The sequence below is a fragment of the Rhinatrema bivittatum genome, chromosome 2 (assembly GCF_901001135.1).
Source record: "Rhinatrema bivittatum chromosome 2, aRhiBiv1.1, whole genome shotgun sequence".
Classification (NCBI taxonomy): domain Eukaryota; kingdom Metazoa; phylum Chordata; class Amphibia; order Gymnophiona; family Rhinatrematidae; genus Rhinatrema; species Rhinatrema bivittatum.
Genome location: NC_042616.1, coordinates 537,576,029 through 537,596,852, shown reverse-complemented (window position 1 = coordinate 537,596,852; position 20,824 = coordinate 537,576,029). Strand labels below are relative to the sequence as shown.

Below are 20,824 nucleotides of genomic sequence, written 5' to 3'. Positions count from 1 at the left end.
TCTTTTTAAAGAAGAGTGCTTACAACAAAATCTGCATTAAATAAAACTATATTAAGACCCATTGATGCAATCAATTGACACTTTAAATAAAATCATAAATATGCTGAACTAATGTATTCTTCCAATATGAAGAATCAGAAACCAGTATAAGATTTCAGGGTAAAACGTTATAAATGGGTTACAACAGGTCACATACCTCTACTAAATCTGACCTTGTGAATGGATTGGATTAGGTGTAATGGACCTGCAAAGACTGTATGTGCAGGCACTATTGATGGATGCTACAGAAAGCGCCTGCTATTCCAAAAATGTAGAGAAACTTATGATGCTGCCAATGTTACTCATGTCATGGCACAATTACCTACGAGAAAATGGCACCAACCACTTCTTTTGGACATGATTTATAATAGCTTCAAGCACAGACAACACCCTTGATAAATCAGACCCTGTGTATGGCATAAGTTATAGGGATTGCTAAAGCGGAAAGAAAAAAAAAAAAAAGCCATAAGCTTCTTCATGTGAACTAATTTTATGCATCAATTTCTGGCTGCTTCAGAAAAGGAGGTGGGGAAGTCCCAATTTTTAAAAAATTCCTTTTAAATCCAAAAAACTAGATTTAATGTATTTGCTTATGAAGGGATGCTGAGTTATAGCCATCCTTAGTTGAAGGCAAACAGGGAGGGGGGGGGGGGGGGGGAATGCCATGGACTCTGCACTTTGAGGGCCTAACATCACCATTGTATCCCCATCCCCAACAGTATAATTTCAGCATTCCAGGATGCCGCTGCAGTTAATTAGCCCTTGGTCCCATACCCAAGGTCAGCACTGCCAATCATATTCCCTCAATTCAATCCAAGAGCTTAATATTTATATCCTACTCAAGAGGATTGGATTAAAAAACAATTCATCATAAATAATTAGGACTGGGGTGCATGGCACTTGGGACTGCAGTTCATGAATTCTGGATAAGATCATTTCTACTAAAAATATTGGAAATTAACATTCTGATCTTCAGCCCTTTCAGATGTCCTGACCAAAGATTGGAGGATGGCCAAGATTAGGACCCAGAGGAAAGAGACACAAATAGAATAGAAGTGAGCTAAATCACTGGGACCAGATGGGATGTATCTGAGAATATTAGGGGAAGTTAGAGAAATTCTGGCAACTCTGCTCGCTGACCTTTGCAGTGTTTCTTTAGAATCAGGAGTACATCCAGAGAACTGAAGACAGGGTGGATGTGGTTTCTCCTATTTTAAAAAAGTGGTACGAAGAAGCTGGGAATTACAGCCAGTTAGTTTGACCACAGTGGCAAGTAAATTCATTGAATCACTGCTAAAACAGAGGTTATTGGAGTTTATGGAATCCAGTGGATTACAAGAAGAGAGATAGTATGGCTTTACCAGAGGCAGATCTTATCAGACGAAATCTGATTAATTTCTTTGAGTGGATGACTAGAGAGTTGAATCGGGAGAGTACAAGGTATAGTGCACATTTGGATTTTAGTAAGGCCTTTGACACAGTTCTGCATAGGTGACAAACAGTGCTCTTCATATAGACCCTAAAGTGACTGACTGAGTTAGAAACTGGTTGAGTGAGAGGCAGCAAAGGGGAATGGTAAATGTAGCTCATTCCGAACTGAAGAAATCAGTCCTTGGACCAGATCTTTTCAACATTTTCACAAGTGATACTGCAGTACTACTATCAGGAAAGGTTTGCTTTTTGCAGGTGATATCAGTCTGCAACAGGGTAGTCACACAAGGTGGTGTGGTAAACATGAGGGAAATCCCAAAGGAGTGGTACAGTGTAGGGTGTTAGAAAGTCTTTCATTCATGAAACATGAGAGGGTTCTGGAAGTGATTGTATCTGATGATCTCAGTGGCCAAACAAATGGATAAGGTGATGGCAAAAGCCAGAGAGATACTTGGATACAGAGGGAGATAGAAAGCAGAAAAAGAGAGGTGCTATCGATCTTGTATGTCCCTGGAGAGTCCTTATTTGGAATATAATTTTGGAGACCACACCTTGAAAAGGATATAAACCAGATAGAGTCCATTCAGAAGGTGGCTATTAAAATGGTCACTACTCTTCATCATAAAACATATGAAGACAGACTAAACATATATACATTGGAGAAAGAAACATATAAATACCTTCAAGGTATCAATGTGCAGGAGGCAGGCTTCTTTCAATGGAAAGGAGGCTCTGGAATGAAGTCAAGAGAGGAGTGAGAAAGATTGCACCTGAGTTTATCCCCTAAGGAAGTATTTCTTTATAGAGGGGGTAGTGGATGCATTCTTATTATTTCTTTGATTTATATTCTGCTTTTTTCAGGCACCTCAAAGTAGATTACATTCAAGTATTGTAGGTATTTCTGGTTCCCAGAGGGCTCACAATCTAATAGGGTCATTCATCAAGCTGCGTTAGGGCCTTATGACGCAAAAACTGGGGTCTTCGCACGTTAGACAATAGACATGCGATAGCATGCAAATATGATAATGAATATGGAACATCTAGAAAATTATGAAAATGAGGGACTCCTACCGCATTTTGTGGTGAAATAATGCACCTCTCAGGATTTAGCCTGAACCTATATGCAACATTTTTTTTTTGTGTGATAGAGGGGAAAAAAGTTTTCATTGCACCACAGCGGCTGTTATTGCGGCTTGAGGCTATTATTGTGAGCAATAAAATGAGGCCTTCTCAAAGACACTTACACAGCCCTGCTAGGCCAATAAAACCACCTTTAGTTGCCTGGCTGCCCTGTCTTCCTAAATCTACTATGTTAGGGGGAAGTTTACTAGTAGTGGGATACTGGTTTCTTCAGGCTGTTCAAGAACAACAATACTAGTACTACAACAGGTAAGGGAGGTTCAAAAGCCTCCTAGGGAAGTACCCGCACTGGAGCCAGAGCCAGAGCCAAAAGGCCTGCCAGTGGAGCGACCTGTACCACAGCAGGGCTTGCCACACAGTAGGGCATGCAGGCAGTACAGGGAGCGCATCTTTCATCCACACACCATATTGTTGGGCATGCCAGAGGAACATGTGGTTATGAGGTATCGCCTCAGCTATCAGGCTACCATGGAACTGTATCAAGAACTCAGATCTGTATCAGTTACATGACAAGTGGCTTGCACAGTTAGGTTAAAAAGCCATCATGCCAGGGCCCAGCTTTCTCCATGCTGGAGAGGCTTAGTAATGTTATGTGTCCCTATAAAGCACTTTACACTAAGATCAGTGTGTGACTGAGCACTACACACTTTCTACTGGTCAGCTTCAAAAAAAGTGGCAGTTCAAATGATCTCTCTTGGAGCTGTTGAAAAGTCACTTGTCTACCCAAACCTTTTGGATGCACAGTGCAGGGACTCCCAGGTCAGGTGTGCCCCGTTAGTGCTCTTTTGGCCTTAGGTAATGGTGCCCATATTCTGTCTACAGGGCTGTAGGATCTGACTGCCAGGATCAGTCACAGTTTGTTTTCACCATCTTAGGGGTATACAAGTTTACTGGAAGCTTTGAGAATAATGTATGTTTGACAAATGGGTATCTCTGTAGGACATACTGGAAAACAACCAGGGACATGAACAATTATACCATGAGGTTGATATCTTACTGTAAAGACATGTATGGCATTAGTGATGTACAGCTTCAGTTTTACAGGAGTGCTAGAATCGGGTAGTGATAGCTTGCTTGTAAGTGTTATGAACACAGTGTATAGGAACCGCAGATGCAGATTTCCATTCAGGAAGATCTCAAACGGCATAAGAAAGTGCTAGAACGTACATATAGTGCCACAGATAAAGGCCTCATGGACTTTGGGTTTGGAAATAGCTTTTATGGGCTTATGTCAAGCTACAGCTTAGCTTCTAGGATGTAGTATCATTCTGTTGGTTAGCAGGGATATCACAAAGTTACAATGGTGTAAGTGATGCAGCCATTTTCTATTTGCCACAGGAGATTTGGGCTACAGTTGCAGGACTTGGCTTCTCATGCTCGTCAATCTTCCGAACATACCAGTGGAGATGTGGTACACAAGTCCTTGTATTCTACCCACTGTGTCATAGAACGCACCTTCAGAGTTCGAAAAAGTCGATTTCACTGTTTGGAGAAAGTGAAGGGAGCTTTAAGAATGCCCTGCCCAGAGTTGCTGAGATAGTGCTGCTCTACTGTATATTCCATAATCTGGCTCTACAGCATGGTATCGCAGGAGGAGTTGTTAGAGATCTACTCGAGGATCCCCTATGTCCCCCTGCAGAAGTCAGGAGACCACATAGACTGGCAGCAAGCTTCGGCAAAGTGTCATACAATTCTATTTTAGCTGTTAGCCCTCATCTAGTCCTTCCCCTTCCAAGGAAGAGAGTCCAGCAGAGGGCTGCTAGCTAGTCTTCTCTCTTCCTTTTACCCACAAGCCCTCTGGGTCAGTGTATATCAGAAACCACATTAGGCCGAGTTAGGATACATCGTGATAATGGAGTAATAGGTGCAATAGACAATAGTGGACAAAAGTTGACACAAAATAAACCTGACACCAAAGAGAGGTGGCTAGCCTAATGTAGTCATAGTGATTGTCAATCCAAAAAAGTCATGTCTCATTATAGCCTTTGTATAGGACTGCCAACACAGTATACATAGCTTACCATAGCTTGCACCTTCTTGCTTGCCCCTGCTGCGCGCCTTGAACCCTGTCCTAGCCCTCACATGTGGGCGAGATAATTGCATAGGCATGATGGAACTCCAGCAGGGCCTAGGACATGGAGTCATGGTGCTCTGTAATCCAGCAAAATCACAAGTAGCTCAGCTGGTTAAAGGCACAGCCTGAAAGCTACGAGCTGATAATCTTCAAGCACAGACTTGACATGTTACAGCCTAAATCCCTAGCTGACATCCATGTGCATCTGAATATATCCACATGTATCGCAAGCATAGTGTTACATGGCCTGAGAGACACAGATGAGTGCTCACATAGCAGGCCTTCACTTACAGCCTTTTGGTAAGCACATGTCTAATATCGTGGCAATCTTAAACTTCTCACATGTCATTGTAAATTAGCATATCTCCTAGGGGTTGCACATGACCATGTACAGCTGGGCCCTGCTACACCTAGATAAGCAAATAATCAACACTCATGTACAGATGGGTGAGGGCCTTTGTCCTTGGGATGTCATGTTGTTATGTTAACTGCTTGGGGAGGCTAGAGAAGGATGCTGGTCTGACTATCTAAAGGTTGGACTGGGAATAAGAGGTGCCATGTCTTTACATATTGTTGAAAGTCACTCTAAAATGTATAGGTTAGTGTTTATTTAATGATGACTATATTATCACCCACATGTCACCTAACAAAAGGTTCACCTCATTGAACCCAAGGCAAAGCTGTGCTAGAAGCTATTAACCTAGCCTGACATGTCACTCATAGCCATTGAGAAATATTGAGACATAAGGCCGCAGCAAGGCCTTTTGCCTGTCCAGCACTGGGCTAGTCATGATGTCCAGCTTTATGTAGGTACATAGACTATCTGCAGAGTAGTTGTTTGTTCCAATTACTAATAGCTGTTACAGTCCTTATCCTATCGGTGACAACCCTTAAAGCATGTAGACTGAGGACTCCAAGTGAGACAAGCTTGCAGAATGGTCATTTTCCAAGCAGACTTGTGACCTTTCAGGTCTTACCAGGTTTGAGGTCCTTACCTGTCCGCATGGCTGCCATTTCTTGTAGTTAACATAGCATAGTAGCTGTTCTATAGGATGGGTGTCCTGTGGTGTTTGAGCATTTTGGACTTAGTGGATACCGAGACCAAGGCAAGTGTACAGATAGACTCATTCATCAGCTCTGTGCACGGCATTAATGCTAGAGAAGGTGTCAGCTGATGACCTCATGAGTTAACACCAAGCCTCTTTCCGAAGCCTGGCACTGTTCAAAATGTATAGGCCAACTGCTCCCAGAGGTATCATGTGATAGGCATGTGATCTCTGAACTTTCAGTGTTGTAATGTAGAAAGACAAATACTTTGGGGCACCTGAGACCTAAAGGGGCCCATGTCTGTAAAAGGACAAATCAGTGAGCATACGTGCTTCCGACAAGATGTCTGCTCAACCTGCCAGATGTACACAATATTGTGTGAGGAGTTATGAATCTCACTACCTATTAGCAGCTAGGGACAAGCTTGGCACAGACATTAAGGGTTGATGATGAACAGGCCAGGAACAGCTAAATAGGTCCTTGGTAGGTTACTAAAGTGCTGCAGGTATTCTGTACGGCAAACTGTCTAAAAGATGAGTGTGTCTGTGTGTGTCTGGGTGAGTGATATGCTCTATTAGCATCTTCTATATCTGTCTCTGGAGGTGATGTAGAGCTCATAATTATCTTCCTTACCATACCAATGCATACACCAGAGCATGCACTGTGAGTGCACCCAATTAGCACACACTGGCATTGACACTAGCAATCTCCCCGCCTACACATTAGCTACAGATATGCTAATGTGTAGGCGAGGATAAAAAGGCCACACACATTGTAATCAAATATTTCACCTTGGCCTGATGCTGTTTATTCATTCAGTCGAGAAGGGAGTGTGACAATTAGCAGTGTAACAGCTCAGATATCAGTGCCACTTTGCCAGATGAGTCGATATCTACCTGTAGTATATACCTCCCCCCTGAGCACTGTCATGCCAGGTAGATGAGTTGGGAGACAGGTCAGATCCAGTGTGTTGATACCTGGGGGTAGGGAGGTGGCAGGAGGCCTGCTACAACTCCTATTTAATGTTCACTTTTTCGAGACAGAGGCCTATGTATCCATGTATCTATTAAAGTAATCCTGGTAGCTAGCCAGTTAGCCTGCTACACAAGGCTGCATCACTTGAGGCTTACTCTGCAATATGTACATGCTGGCAGGTTAGGCCTACAAATAATCTGCCTTATGTGGGTGCATATATTTTGGGTGCATAGATTAGGTGGCACTTTTCTCCTGCTGAATATATGAGGGGACAGGTTTTGCTGCTAACTAGAGCCTTATCCCTTGTCCACTAGCCAGCCTAATGATTATGCACCTTTATCTACTTGTAGCCTGCTAGAACTCCATGTCAGCTGCTGTGTGACAACTGAGCAATCAGGGCCACAGCAGCAAAGTTCACGGAAGGCCCAGACAATCCATGTTGAAAGAGTGTACTCAAGGAGGACAGCCTAAGGGAAACTGCAGCAAAGTTCAAGTAGCAGGCAGCAGGACCAGGACTGGACAGCACAGCACGGATGCAAGAGCTCCAGGAGATGAGGCACCAGCATGAAGCCAGCAGCAGGATGAGATGAGATAAGACACCAGCAGCAGGACTAGGAGATGAGATGTGATAAGAGACACCAGCAGGACCATGACTGCAGACTGCATCAATGAGGCAGGACTATGGGCAGAGAGCATAGAGGAGGTCACAAGAAGAAGGCAGCAGGACAACACAGGCAGAAAATAGACCATACACATGAGTAATCCAGCACAGGAACTCTATAGTCAGGACAGACCCAGAAGGCTTCTTCCATCTCGCTGGCACAGGAACTTTGTACAGAGGACATAAGAAATGCCATACTGGGTCAGACCAAGGGTCCATCAAGCCCAGCATCCTGTTTCCAACAGTGGCCAATCCAGGCCCTAAGAACCTGGCAAGTACCCAAACATTAAATAAATCCCAAGCTACTAATGCTGGTAACAAGCAGTGGCTATTCCTTATTGATTAATAGCAGTTTATGGACTTCTCCTCCAGGAACCCATCCAAACCATTTTTAAATCCAGCTATACTAACTGCCTTAACTATATCCTCTGGCAATGAATTCCAGAGCTTAATTGTGCCGGGCTTGTTTGGACAAGTATTCTTAGCTTTTATTTCTGTTGACGACCAAGGGTCTCATGGTCCTTTTCCTTTGTGGCTTTTGGATTGGGGTTGGCATCTGTTTGGGGGACCTACCCCAGGTCCGTCCTTCTAGTTAGGAACTGTTGTGCAGAATTGATTCCTGGGAAGCTGGGTAGAGCATGGGTGGAGGCTCTGGCAGTCTTTGAATGATTTGTGTCAATGCCATCATATTTATAGATGTTGCAGCAGTGGTTAGGCCCTGCGTAAGGGCTGCTGTCTGATCCTGCAGGGTCTGGGTATGGCTAATCTGAGCCCTCCTCAAGCACACCAGCTCTGCCCGTATGTGGTGGATGTGGAGCCCATGCCTTCTTGCCATGTGGTCAAGCCCTCTCATGCATTGTTTGCTTCCAATTCTGCTGGTGCTGTGGTTGGTGGTGTTTGAATCGCTGTCTGGGGCTCCAAAGTTGGCATATCCGGGGATGGTGGGCTGACCTTGCTGGGTGTCTGCTGCATCCTGCTAGTGATGTGGCATGCTGGAAGCAGGTGTGGACAGGTTAGCTTGCTCCCATGGTGGGAAGACTCCTCCATGAAGTCAACAAGATTAAGGCTCATGTTGAGAGGTGATCAAAAGGGTGCCAGTATCTGGAGATGTTGTGGCAGCTGCTGCTGCTGCTGCTTCTCTTCTTCACTCCACTGTGTTTGTACATCCAATTGTAAAGTTGTTGGGATTGCTGTGGCTGCACTGCTAGTCCCTGGAGTTTCACAGCTGGGACTGGTGGGTTCCTGGGTGACAGCTGTGGAAACAAAGATGACAAAAGTATGAATGCTAAGAAGAACACATGTACTATTTGACTTAAGATGCACGCTTTGCATCAAAGTGGAGCATCTTATGCCAAAATACCTGGACATCTGTAGCAGATGAAATTTACAGGTAAGGTGAATTTTTTCAAGTCCTGGCTTGCATGTCCATATGCTTATCTATTCCCTTGAATACATCCAGTTCCAAACTGTTCAATTAGGCGCTCCTCCATGGGGTCAGGACTATGGGGCAAGGGGTTCCTCCTACTATCTGTCGCAGATACTTATTACGGCTTGCCACCTGTTCTTCTGCTGTGCCTTTATGTTGCAGTAGCGATGGGCCACCTGGCTCTACAGTCCTTTTTATTCTGCTGTGCTGGGATATGGCCTGGGCAATAGTGCATCATATCTGGCCCTTGGCTGCCCTGAACATCTTCGCTGCACAGTTCCTGAACAGCATGCTGTAGTTCTTGATGACCCCGGGCAATGATCATGTTGTTGTTCTTGATGCTGAACTTTACTGCATGAAGATGAGTCCGACTTTCTGCCTGGCTGCCAGATGAATGAGGTTGCCAATCCAGTTTCTGAGAAGATGTCCTTTTTCTTCGCTCTTGCTCCCACTCCCTGTTCCCCTCCCTTCCGCCCCACCCTCTCCTGCCCTGCCAACTCCCCTCCTGCCATCCTCCTCCCCGCCAGACTCATCTGTCTATCCCCTTCCCCCCGCCTCCTCCTATACCTTCCCTCCTCCCTATCTCTATGTCCTGTCCCTTTCCTCCTACCACTCCTGCCCTCCTCCTCCCTCTTAACATGCTTCTCTCCTCTTCTTCTCTCCCCACTCCTCAGGTTTCATCCTCTTTCAGCTCCTCACTCCTCCACACCACCACCACCACTCCTCCACCACAGAAGACTTTAGGCCTAAGTTTGTACCTGAGGCAACGGAGGGTGAAGCAACTTGCCAAAAGTCACAAGAGAGCGGCACCGAACAGACTCCCAGCAGAGGTGGTGAAGACAAAGACAATATCTAAATTCAAGAAAGTATGGGACAAGCACAGGGAATCTCAGAGAATGGTAGGGATTGTAGAGCTAGGCAATTAGTATGGAGAGGCCATATGATCTTTTTCTGTCATTATGTACATATGTTTGGATATGCAAATCAGGGATAAATTTCATTAAAAATATGTTCGGCCTTTGAATAACTGAACTGTAATGAGCCATAGACAATGAGGACAATATGAAGATGCTGAATATTTTCCATATCCTCGTTTCACTGAGAACCCAAACACATTCCACAGCTGAAAATGAAGCATTACAGAGCTGACTGTTGCATGTATCAATGAGCAAAAAAAAAAAAGATGCAATTCACATATAGATGGCAGATTTTCCTTGGTATGTTACAAATTAATTAGTTATGCCAGAAGTTACATTGACAAGGCTGAAACTATTGCCAGGCCTCATCAGGCAAAATTCAAAGAAAGCAATTCTTATTTAAACATTTAATTTTTATTTAAACTGCAAAGCTGTTTATGAACTTTGTAGCTACAGTAGGTTTGGTATTTTTGCAATAAAGAGGTCAATATTCTAAGTGCTTTCAAGCTATTTAACCGCATAAGTGTACGCATCCAAGATTTTTCCATACCTGCCGGGCATAACATTTTAACCAATCACACAGAATACAGCTTTCAACATTAAATGAAGCATTTCCCTTTCCAAAATGTTCTTATCAAACACCTCACCCCCCACCCTTTGAACTAGAACAAAAGTGTAGAACAACAATGATTTTCAGTAATGATGCATCAGTCCCAAGGGGGATTACAAACAAAAATATAAAATCTTTGTGCGAGAACAACTGCCATCATTTCTTGGAACTGCCATTTTGTCTAATCCCAGAAAAAAAGACTTGTTGTGGGATGTCTTATTATGCAGATACTTTTTACAGGAAAACAAACAACAGAATTAATTCTAAGGCTATTTCTATTGCTGGTTGGTTGGTACCCTTCGTCTCTTTTCATAACTAAGCAATAAAACATCCTGTCTGAGAATGCGTTAGCTGCGAATCGGACAAAATTAAAATTTCAGAAATGGAGGGGATATTTTTTTCTTTCCAAATTCTCTTACCCATCAACCTCTTGAACTAGAGCAATAGAATTACTGTCCTACATTTTGGAAACCCTGCATTTGTCAATTTTAAGGAAATGAAACTTGTGGTATGTTCATGAAGAAATGAAGCACATGGCACAAACGTTTTTTGTATGTCATCTATAAAGCTATTGCTGGCTTTTAAACCACTCTTTTTTTCCCATAAAATTTATATCAAAAGAATGGCATATCTTACCCAGCTATATTTCTATATCAGTTCCAAATCAGGAAAAGGTGAGAGTGTTGTCATAACTATCTATAAATAGATTACTAGATATACATATATACATGAACAGCATTAAAGAGTGTTTGTTCCATATATCCACACACCCTACCCCACAAATTTGCAAAGTGAAAAATATATTCCAGAATTCTTAAGAAAATGAAGTAGGAATAACAACATAGAAAAGGAAGGTTGGCTCTAAATTTCCACCTATACAAGTACTTCTTTAATAATCCTAAACTTAAAGTCGAGTAACCAATTGCCTTCAAAAGCACACATCAAGTGAATGAGCCCCACCTATGTTAAACTGCATTGAAATATACGATAACAGGATAAATTCAGCAGTTCCTGTTGGTTCACTCTGCTGGGTAGAGCATTTCAAAACAAAGACACAACCATGAGCATCAAGGTACTGTGAAAAAAACCCTCTGGGATAAAGTGGTGGAAAGGCAAGGTCTTTTAAAGAATTCCGGATGTACATTCATTATAAATGGATTTGAAAAACAGGAGAATTGTGGCCATTTTTGGTTCATTCCAATTGGATTGAAATGAAAGTGGTCGCTCACAAAAATATCCCAAAATGTGGGTGTATTTTTGTTTTGTGCCAAAAATATGGCCTCCCCAAGGCCTTTTTGCCCTTTAATAAAGAATCTGAGCTCAGGCTAAGCCTAGTTGAGGCCTATCTAGGCATGTCCAAACCTCTTGCCCAGAGCTTAGGGTCCAGATCTACCCGACTAGGCCGAGCTGAGCTCAGCAGGGGCTTCCTCCAGGCCCCTCTGATAGCCCTTCGTATATAGCAAGAATGTCGTCTTCTCTGGCCTCACTACCCCTCAAGTGAGCGGGTTTCTCCAAGAAAAGCATCTCCAAGAAATTGCACTTAAACTGGTTAACTTTTTACTTTAAGAAATTAGCGCCTACCCAAAGGTAGGCGTTAATTTCTGCCGGTGCCGGGGAAGTGCACAGAAAAGCAGTAAAAACTGCTTTTCTGTGCACTTCCCTTTTCTTAATATCATGGCGATATTAAGTTGGAGGTCCCAAAAGTTAAAAAAAAAGTTTAAAAAAAAAATTTAAAATGGGCCCACGGCTCGCGGGTTGAAAACCGGACGCCCAATTTTGCCGGCGTCCAGTTTCCGAACCCATGGCTGTCAGCGGGTTTGAGAACTGACGCTGGTAAAATTGAGCGTCGGCTGTCAAACTTGCTGATAGCCGCCGCTCCTGTCCAAAAAGAGGCACTAGGGACGCGTCTTTTTACCGCAGGCCCTAATTTAAATAAATTAAGTTACTGAATCGCCCGCTCTCCCCGCAATTTTTACTGTATCGGCCCGTATGTAAAACTTAGTGGAAAAATTTCATTATAAAAACTTTTTATTTTTATTACTAAAACAATACTTAAAAACTGAAAAATAAGATATGCTAAATGTTAGTGATGACACTAATTAAGGCATTGTCTTCTTATAATGCTCTGACAGTTAATTATACCTCTTTACTCCTCCTCAAATCATTTCTAGACATTAGGGATGCACATTCTTTTAAAACAAAAGTGCAATAAAGCAACAAATAAGTCAAATTTGTTTCATTTGGGGGGCCCTGAAAACAAATTGAGAGCACCTCTAATGAAACAAACCTTATTCATTCCATTCAATTTAAACTAAAGCATTGGGCCCAAGTCTAGGCCCAAGTTGGTGGCCTTGCCAAGGACATAGGCCAAGGCCCCAAAGCAGGGTCCATGGGCCTATGCTCAAGCGAGATGCTGGAGTCTTGGCCTAGGCATGAAGCTGGGGCCTTGCCTAGGGCATAGACAGAGTCTCCAATGCAAGGGCCATGGCTAGGCCTGAGCATGATACTGGGGTCTTGGTGGAGGCATGGGGCGATGCCACGGGCCTTGGCTGAGAATCCAGAAAATTATTAAAAAAAACAACCCCCCCCAAAAAAAACCAAAACAAAAAACCCACCTGATCCATCGGCTATCCGACAAAGGCTGGGTCCTGACACTGGGGCCTCAGATTAGGCCAGAACCCAAGACCCGACCCAGAGGCCGGGTCCTGACAACAGGGCCTCATCCCAGACCCAGCCCCATATGCTATGACATGACCTGGAGGCCGGGTCCTGATGCCGGGGCCTTGTCCCAGACCCTAGCTTGAGACTAGGCCCTCGGCCAGGAAGCCAGGACTCAATCCCCAGGCCTTGGCCCAGGGTAAAGCGCAAGGCCTGGGAGGTCCTCTTCTTGGGTCCTCTTGTTTCTTCAGCACTTGAAAGCCAAATGACACTGCCCACTGGGGTTGTGCAAGAATCATTTGGCTTTCAAGTACTGAAGAAAGAAGAGAACCCAAGAAGAGGACCTCCCAGGCCTGGGCTCCTAGGCCTGGGTCTGACCCTGGACTGAGGCCCTGACCTCTGGATAGGGTCGTGGTGTCAGTCTGGGTTTGGACTGAGGTGCCGGGGCCTGTCCTCCGGGTCGAGTCATGGGGTCAGCCCTGGGTCTGGGACGAGGTCCTGGTGTTGGGACCCTGACACCGAGTCAGATCATCAGGCCTGGGCCTGAGTTCTGACCTGGATCGAGGCCCAGGCATCAAGACCCTGCCTTCATGTCAGGTCGCAGTGTCGGGCCTGGGTCCGGGCTAGGCCAAGTCCCAGGAATTATGCCTGGGTCCGGCCGAGGCTGAGGCATTAGTCTTGTGTTACCCAAGACCATGGTGACCTATCGCGGCCTCAGCCTATGTAAGGCAGAGTCTTAGGCCTAGTCCTAGCCAGTGCATTTACACCAGACCAGTTTATGTAGAGGCCGGGGGGGGGGGGGGGGGGGGGGGGAGATCCTGGCCTCTGTATTTTCCGGATGGTGGAAGGAAGGCCTAGTTTTTGTTTTTTGTCCTTTTTTATTGTTTGATTTTTTTTTTTTAACACGAATGAAAAGAATCAAGCAATCTACAAACTGAAATTCGGGGGGACGGGGGGGGACGACCTCCCTATAAATCGAAAACAAAATGTTTTTTTTCCCTGCACATCCCTACTAGACATATATAGCGCTGCACAGAGACACATAAGAGTAGTTGCTCTACAAAGTTTACAATCTAGTCATGACACACAGACAGATCTCAGGTAATGTGATTTATTCCTAGACTGTAAATATAGCTTTGAGGCCAAGTCATTAACATAATATTGATCCACTAAAAGCATTATGGAATGGGCTTTCCTATTTGATGGGCTCTTCAGAGACAAGCTGCTGGGCTTGAAGGATCATTGGTCTGACCCAGCTGGGCATATCTTATGTTCTCATAATGCCCCAGTTATGCTACCCATATGGCTCTTCTTAAATATTAGAAGAATAAAACAACTGAAAGGCACATTTGAAATAAATATGCCACTTATATCATACCTCTGCAAGAAAACAGCCTAAAATGATCCCCATTTTAGGAACCTTATTTTATAATTATGTTTTACAATGCAAATTCAAGTAATTGAGCTATATATATACAGTTATGTTCCAGAAAGCAAATAAAGACTTTTCTGCAGTTTCCAAAGTACCCCTACCTCTATCTCTTCATATTAGGTGCTGAAAGTGACAAGTGGAACGATTTTACACATGTTCATGCATGAGAGCAGTTACATTATCCCGCCCTTCTGGTGTAATAAAGGAACAGAATGGCACTCGCTTGTTGGACAATGGAATTTGACAGAGTGGGCCCAATCTGCAGCAAGCCATTTTTATTTTTTCAGAATCCTTCTGGCACAGGCACACCGTTTTGCTACAGGGTTACAAGGGAACACAAAGAGAAACAAAAAAGCCCACGGTTGACGCTGGTGGGACTTGCTATGACAGAAATTCTGCAACTATGAGAAGCATGCGGGACAGCCTCTTGACCACCTCCCATCCTCTCCCCCTCAAACACACACAATAAAAACCCCAAGACCACTTAAACAGAATGAATTCTTTCGCCCACAAGCTTGGAATACAAATGATCTATTGTGCTAGCAGAGTATATAGTTTTCTTATTTGCCATAAATACATTACACAGCAGAACCCTTCTACAAGAAAGCAAGGTCAGAGTGTCTCATTGAGATTGTGTCATTTTTTCAGCGGCCGTCTTGGTTCTTCTCTCTCGGTCTCCTTGTTGCTGGTTATTTCAACAGCTAGTTGGGTGCTAAGGTACATTTTGTACATATAGTTTCTATATAAAACTTCTGGTCGATTCCTTCTCAGCAATTCCCAGGGAGGACAAGGAAATAGCAAAAAAAAAAACCAAAAAAAAAACTGCATGAATTCTTTGCCTTGGTGTTTATTGAGAAGAATGTTGGGAACAATTACCCACATGCTGATGGTAAAGATTCTGAGCAACTAAGGGTAATGAGCAAACTAAAAAAGTAACAAAGCACCAGGAATGAATTACATCTAGCCCGGAGTCCTAAAAGAACAAACATGAAACTGCAAACCTCTTGCTAGTAATCTGTAACCTATCGTTTAAAACAGCCATGATACATGAAGATTGGAGGGCGGCCAATATTAAGACCAGTTTTTAAAAAGGGCTCCAGATATTATCCAGGAAACAGTAGTCGGGGGAGCCTAATGGTGCTGAACAACACAGTAGAAGCTATTCTTAAAAACAAAATCACAGACATACCTTAAAGGTGGAAACGTGTACATGGTTTTAGCAAAGTGAAATCTTGCCATACTAATCTATTAGATTTTGTATGTATTTATTTATTTTTTAAGTTTGACTTGGCCTGGAAATTCAGGCCTGGTCAAACCTTTAGAGATTTAGAAAGGCCATTAAAGCATGATTCTTCAGTTCTGTGGTTTAGGTGCCGATTTTCAAGTGATTTTTCATCAGCTCCTTATGGGATTGTAGCACCATAGGGGTAGATTTTAAAAGAAGCGCATGTGCACATGTACGCCCGATTTTATAACATGCATGTGCATGTTATAAATCCAGGGTCGGTGGGCGCAAGGGAGTGCACAATTAGGCACCTTGTGTGCGCCGAGCCGCGCTGCCTTCCCCCATTCCCTTCCACCTAACCTGACCTTCCCACCCCTTCCTCTAACCTTCCTCCCCTAGCCCTACTCGAAACCCCCCCTGTCCTTTGTATTACCTTTTACGCTTGCCTCTGGGCAGGCACAAGTTGCTGCTGGCACGCGACTCTCTGACCCCACCCCCACTCTGGGTATATCTTCTAAGTTACTATACCTTTCAGCTAGGTGCCACGTGCATGTTATAAAATTCGAGTCGGCGCGCGCGCAAGGGGATGTACACTTGTGCACCTTGTGTGCACCGAGCCCAAGGGGAGCCCCGATATCTTTCCCCGTTCCCTCCAAGGCCGCTCCGAAATCGGAGCGGCCTTGGAGGAAACTTTTTTTTGGATCCCACCACCTTTCCCTCCCTTCCCCTATCTAACCCACCCCCAGCCCTACCTAAATCCCCCCCCCACCTTATTCGATGGAGTTATGCCTGCCTCTGGCAGGCGTTAACTTGCGCGCGCCAGCAAGCTGATGTGCCGGAGGACTTGGGAACGCCCAGCCCCAGCCCTGGCCCCGCCCACAATCCACCCATTTTCAAAAGCCCCGGGACATACGCGTGTCCCGGGGCTTGCGCGCGCCGCCCGGCCTATGCAAAATAGGCTCGGCGCATGCAGGGGTAGATTTTCAGGGGTTACGCACATATCTTACGCGAGTAACCCTTTGTAAATCTACCCCAATGTGCACTCTTGTATTTCTTACATTCTTTTAGCTGGAACTTTATCAATAAATTGCTCTCCAGTACTATTTATGATGTTACCTTTCCTGACCAGGCAATTATAATCACTACCTTGTCTCTGCCACCTGGGAGCAGTACCCCCATGAGATGGTCTATGCCCTCATCTCTATAGCAACAAACAATTTTCCATCTTCCTAAGAGAAGAATGGAAGAATATATAGAATTTAACTCACTCTCTGAGATTTATCCCATGGTATTTTGGAATGCTACAAAAGCAGTTGTGAGAGGACATATTTTCTTAGGCACACACCAAAGAGAAAGGAATAGCAAAATGTTATAGTTCACCAAGAAAATTACTTTACTAAGGCAAGCACATATACAAGACCTCTCACAACAGTCAAAAGAACATCTTGTTGCTTCCAGGAAGGAGCTTAATGCCCTCTTAGATCTTAAGATATAGCAGTATTTAATGTATCTTAAATACAAGCTTTATCAAAGGGGGAATAAATCCGTCAAATTACTAGCTAAATTGGTTAAATCTAATTCTCAAACCAAAGGTATTGTTACCCAAATTACTTATGACTAACAAACATACTCGTCTACTCCTCGATACTTAAAGCTTTTGAGGCTTATTATAAGAATCTGTATGCTACTGATCCTATTAATGGGCTAACAAAGCCTGCTTTTTTTTTTTCTCCAGAAAATGGCTTTTCCTAAATTAATGACAAATCTACAGAGATGTTGGAAGCTCCTATAAAGAATTTTGAAAGACATAAAATCATTGCACAATTCAAACAAGTAAAACCACCAGGGCCCAATGGTTTAGGGCTAGAATTTTATAAATTACTGGAAGATTCTGCTCTTAACCCACTTAAAAACATGTCCCATGCACCATGCTCCAAAGGAGAGTTTGAAGCGGGTCATAACCTAGCCACTGTTGTATTATTGCTAAGCCTGGTATGGATCCTAGTCTTCCTCAATCGTACAGGCCGATCACTCTCTTAGACCAAGATATAAAAATCTTAGCTGGGGTCCTCGCATTTAGATTGAACTCTGTGATACATGGTATGGTGTCCCAGGATCAATAGAATTAGAAAGCCTCCCTTTGATAAAACCTAACTTATTGAATATGATTTTGGCTATTCTATCTTCTAAAAAAGCTACCAGGGATGGACTCTTGGTCAACCTAGATGCCTCTTGTGTAAATAAATCAACAAAATATCACCTCTAATATATTGATTATACCGTATTATTGTGGACTGAATATCTTTTTAAGAGAAATATCTCTAATGAATAATATACTTTTTACGTCTTATAGCAGCCAAAAACTAGATTTTCACCAAGAGAAAAAACATTTGGAGTGAAGAGGAAGGTTTCATATCAATTCATTATATCACTATATCCAGCAGTTTATAGTAATTCTAATCATGAACCAACCTCCTCCCATCCATCAAAGTTTTTTTTCATATTTATCTTGCGTGCACAAATTATAGTGAAAGTGTATCAAATCAAAAACATTTTTTTAAAACTCTTTCTTCACCAAACTGGTATTTCTATGAGTTGCTTTTCTCAAAACATTTCTCTTGAAAAGACGCCGAACTACCCACAAACGCCGACATATGTTGTTTTTTTTTAAGTTAAAGAAGACAAACTTCTCTTCAACTTATCTGTAGGTATATTCATTTGCCAGTGTCCATGTCCTGACAGGGCCTTGTTTCGAATCCTCAATTCTTCGTCAGGGGACAAGATATGATGGTCCAGTAGTTGGTAATGTTCGGCGTTTCCTCCAAATTTAACCCGCCATTGACATGGTCACCTCTTGTGGGCATTGGAATAATTTAACATTGGAGAGAAATGTTTACTGTGGGTTAAGTTACTATACAATTATATTAATTCAGATAAATTTATTTTGGATAAAGGAAACAGACAAGGCTGCCCTTTATCCCCTTTGTTTGTTCTCTCCATGGAACCTCTAGCAGTTAAACTACAAGCTCTTCCTTCATTTGAAGGTATTAGGATAAGGAATAAGATGGTTGATTTGAGCTTATTTGCTGATGACATGATAATCGTAGGGAACCCCCCAAAGAAGCCTGTGGGATAGAGTAAGTAATGATTTGGGGAGTTTTTCTGGCCTACGGATTAATAAAACATTGGAAGCTTTTCCTTTAAATCCTAGGCTAAGGAGTTTTATTTATTTATTTAAAAATGTTTATATACCGCTTTTACAAACAAATTTTAGTCAAAATGGTGTACAATATATCAGTCAAAAAACTCAAAATATAAAGTTAATGGGAGGATTATTTTCCCTTTGATGTGGACCATAGGTCATATGCAATATTTAGGTATTCACTTAGCTCGCACAGTAGAAGAGCTGTACACATTATACTTCGAAGCAAGTATGAAGAAGACTAAGGCCTTGTTGCCTGTCATTACCACTCTTATGGGAAGATGTGCCCTGGTGAAAATAGTGATCCTCCCTGAACTCCTGTATCCTATGCAAATGGTGCCTTTATGGGTCAATAATAAAGATGTTAAGTCCTTTTTGATCATTAATTAGTGCATTTATATGGAATAATAGAAGAGCACAGTAAGTTATGATGTGTTGAGATTGGACAGGAGAACTGGGGGGTGGAGTAATGCTCCCCAATTTGCAAATGTATAATATTGAGTGTGTTTCTTACAAGAATAGGCCTCTAATAAACACAAATTTGATGCAGAGGGTTTGATGACAGACTTATCCAGACCAGCCAATTAATTTAATGCATTTGCAATGTAATAAGCTCTCTTCCCTAAGAATTTCTGCCTTTTGGCTTATTGTTGTGTGGGAGGCATGGGTTTGGTGGCAGGGTGCTATTAAGCACAGTTATCATATCTCACCTTTCCTGACTAACAGGAAATTCAGAATTTTTACCAGGCTTAAATAAATCTCTGTTCCATGGGTGGTCCAGAAAAGGATTGTACAATTTGGCACATATGGTTGATTCTAAGACTCCTTGTTTGTATTCATTCCATGAATTGCAAACCATGTGGAGCCTGTCAAATTTACAATTTTTTGCCTATTTACAAGCTCACCACTATTGCTTAAGTGCATGTGGAGGTGATACATCTTGCATTGTGCCTACTGATGAGAAAACGTTTTGGCCACAGTTCCTAAATTCAATAAAATTGCAATTTGGTCAATGCATTTAAAAGCAAGCATATCTACCCCTCATATCTTGAGGCGGACTGAACAATGGAGTGAAGATCTGGTAGGGAACATACAGGATGAGAACATTAGTCAACCCTTTGCATTGATGTATAAATATTTCCTATCTGCTAATTTGAGAGAAATCCAGTTTAAAGTTACTTCATAGAGTTTATATCACCAGGGTTTTAGGGTTAAAATGAAACTTTGGGACTCTGAATTATGTCTTAAGTGTAATATCAAGCCAGGCATTCTGTGTCATATGTTTTACTAGTCTTTTTGGAACCAAGTAACTGTGTTTATAGAAAAATATTGTTATTCTATTTATATTGGACAGAAATTTACGGCTACCACAGGGGTGGGGAAATTCCTGGCAGTGGATCTTTTGTTAGCTAAGAAAACTATTACTCTGTTGGAAAACGAATGAGCTACCTTTGTTTCGTCAGTGGAGAGTTAATGCAGCAAAATGTGCCGAGTGAGATGATACAGAAAAGAGCTTTTACACTCAAGGTCCTGCCTCCCTTTATGGGGGTATTTTCAGCTTTGGGCTAAAGTGTTGAGCGTTACTTAGGTGGAATTATAAATGCTTCCTCATTGACAAAGTTATTCTCATGATGTGTCACGTTTAGTTTGTGTCTAGCGGCGAAGAACACTGATGGCCAGTTGTGTGAATGTGGTGTGTTTGAAGAGGGATATCACAGGAAAATTGAGTCACGATCATATCTTTATTTAAAAGTTATTTTTGTGACATGGTCTGTTGTATTATCATTATTACATATTGGATTTAAATGTTTTGATGACTAAAACATGTTTAAAAAAATGAAATAGAAAAATGAGAGAGATTGGAGGTTCATTCTAGAAATTTGCAGACTCCTAACAATGCCACTGACCTGCATGAAGGAAGATACTATGTTAAAGAAATCTTAGGGTTGATTTTTCAAAACATTTATGCATGTAAAAATAGCATATA

At 42.7% G+C, this 20,824-nt stretch overlaps 1 protein-coding gene across 7 annotated transcripts in view; it reads right to left on the bottom strand.

Annotated features, from left to right (window-relative positions):
• MBP (myelin basic protein) overlaps positions 1-20,824 on the bottom strand; it is a 459,476-nt gene that overhangs the window by 95,268 nt on the left and 343,384 nt on the right. The window contains exon 1 of one of the 7 annotated variants that reach the window (XM_029590847.1): positions 2,151-2,168. The exons of the other annotated variants lie outside the window; for them this stretch is intronic. The gene's annotated coding sequence lies outside the window, so the exon portion shown is untranslated. Of the gene's footprint in view, positions 1-2,150; positions 2,169-20,824 lie in introns of those variants that run through there. 7 annotated transcript variants of the gene reach the window in all.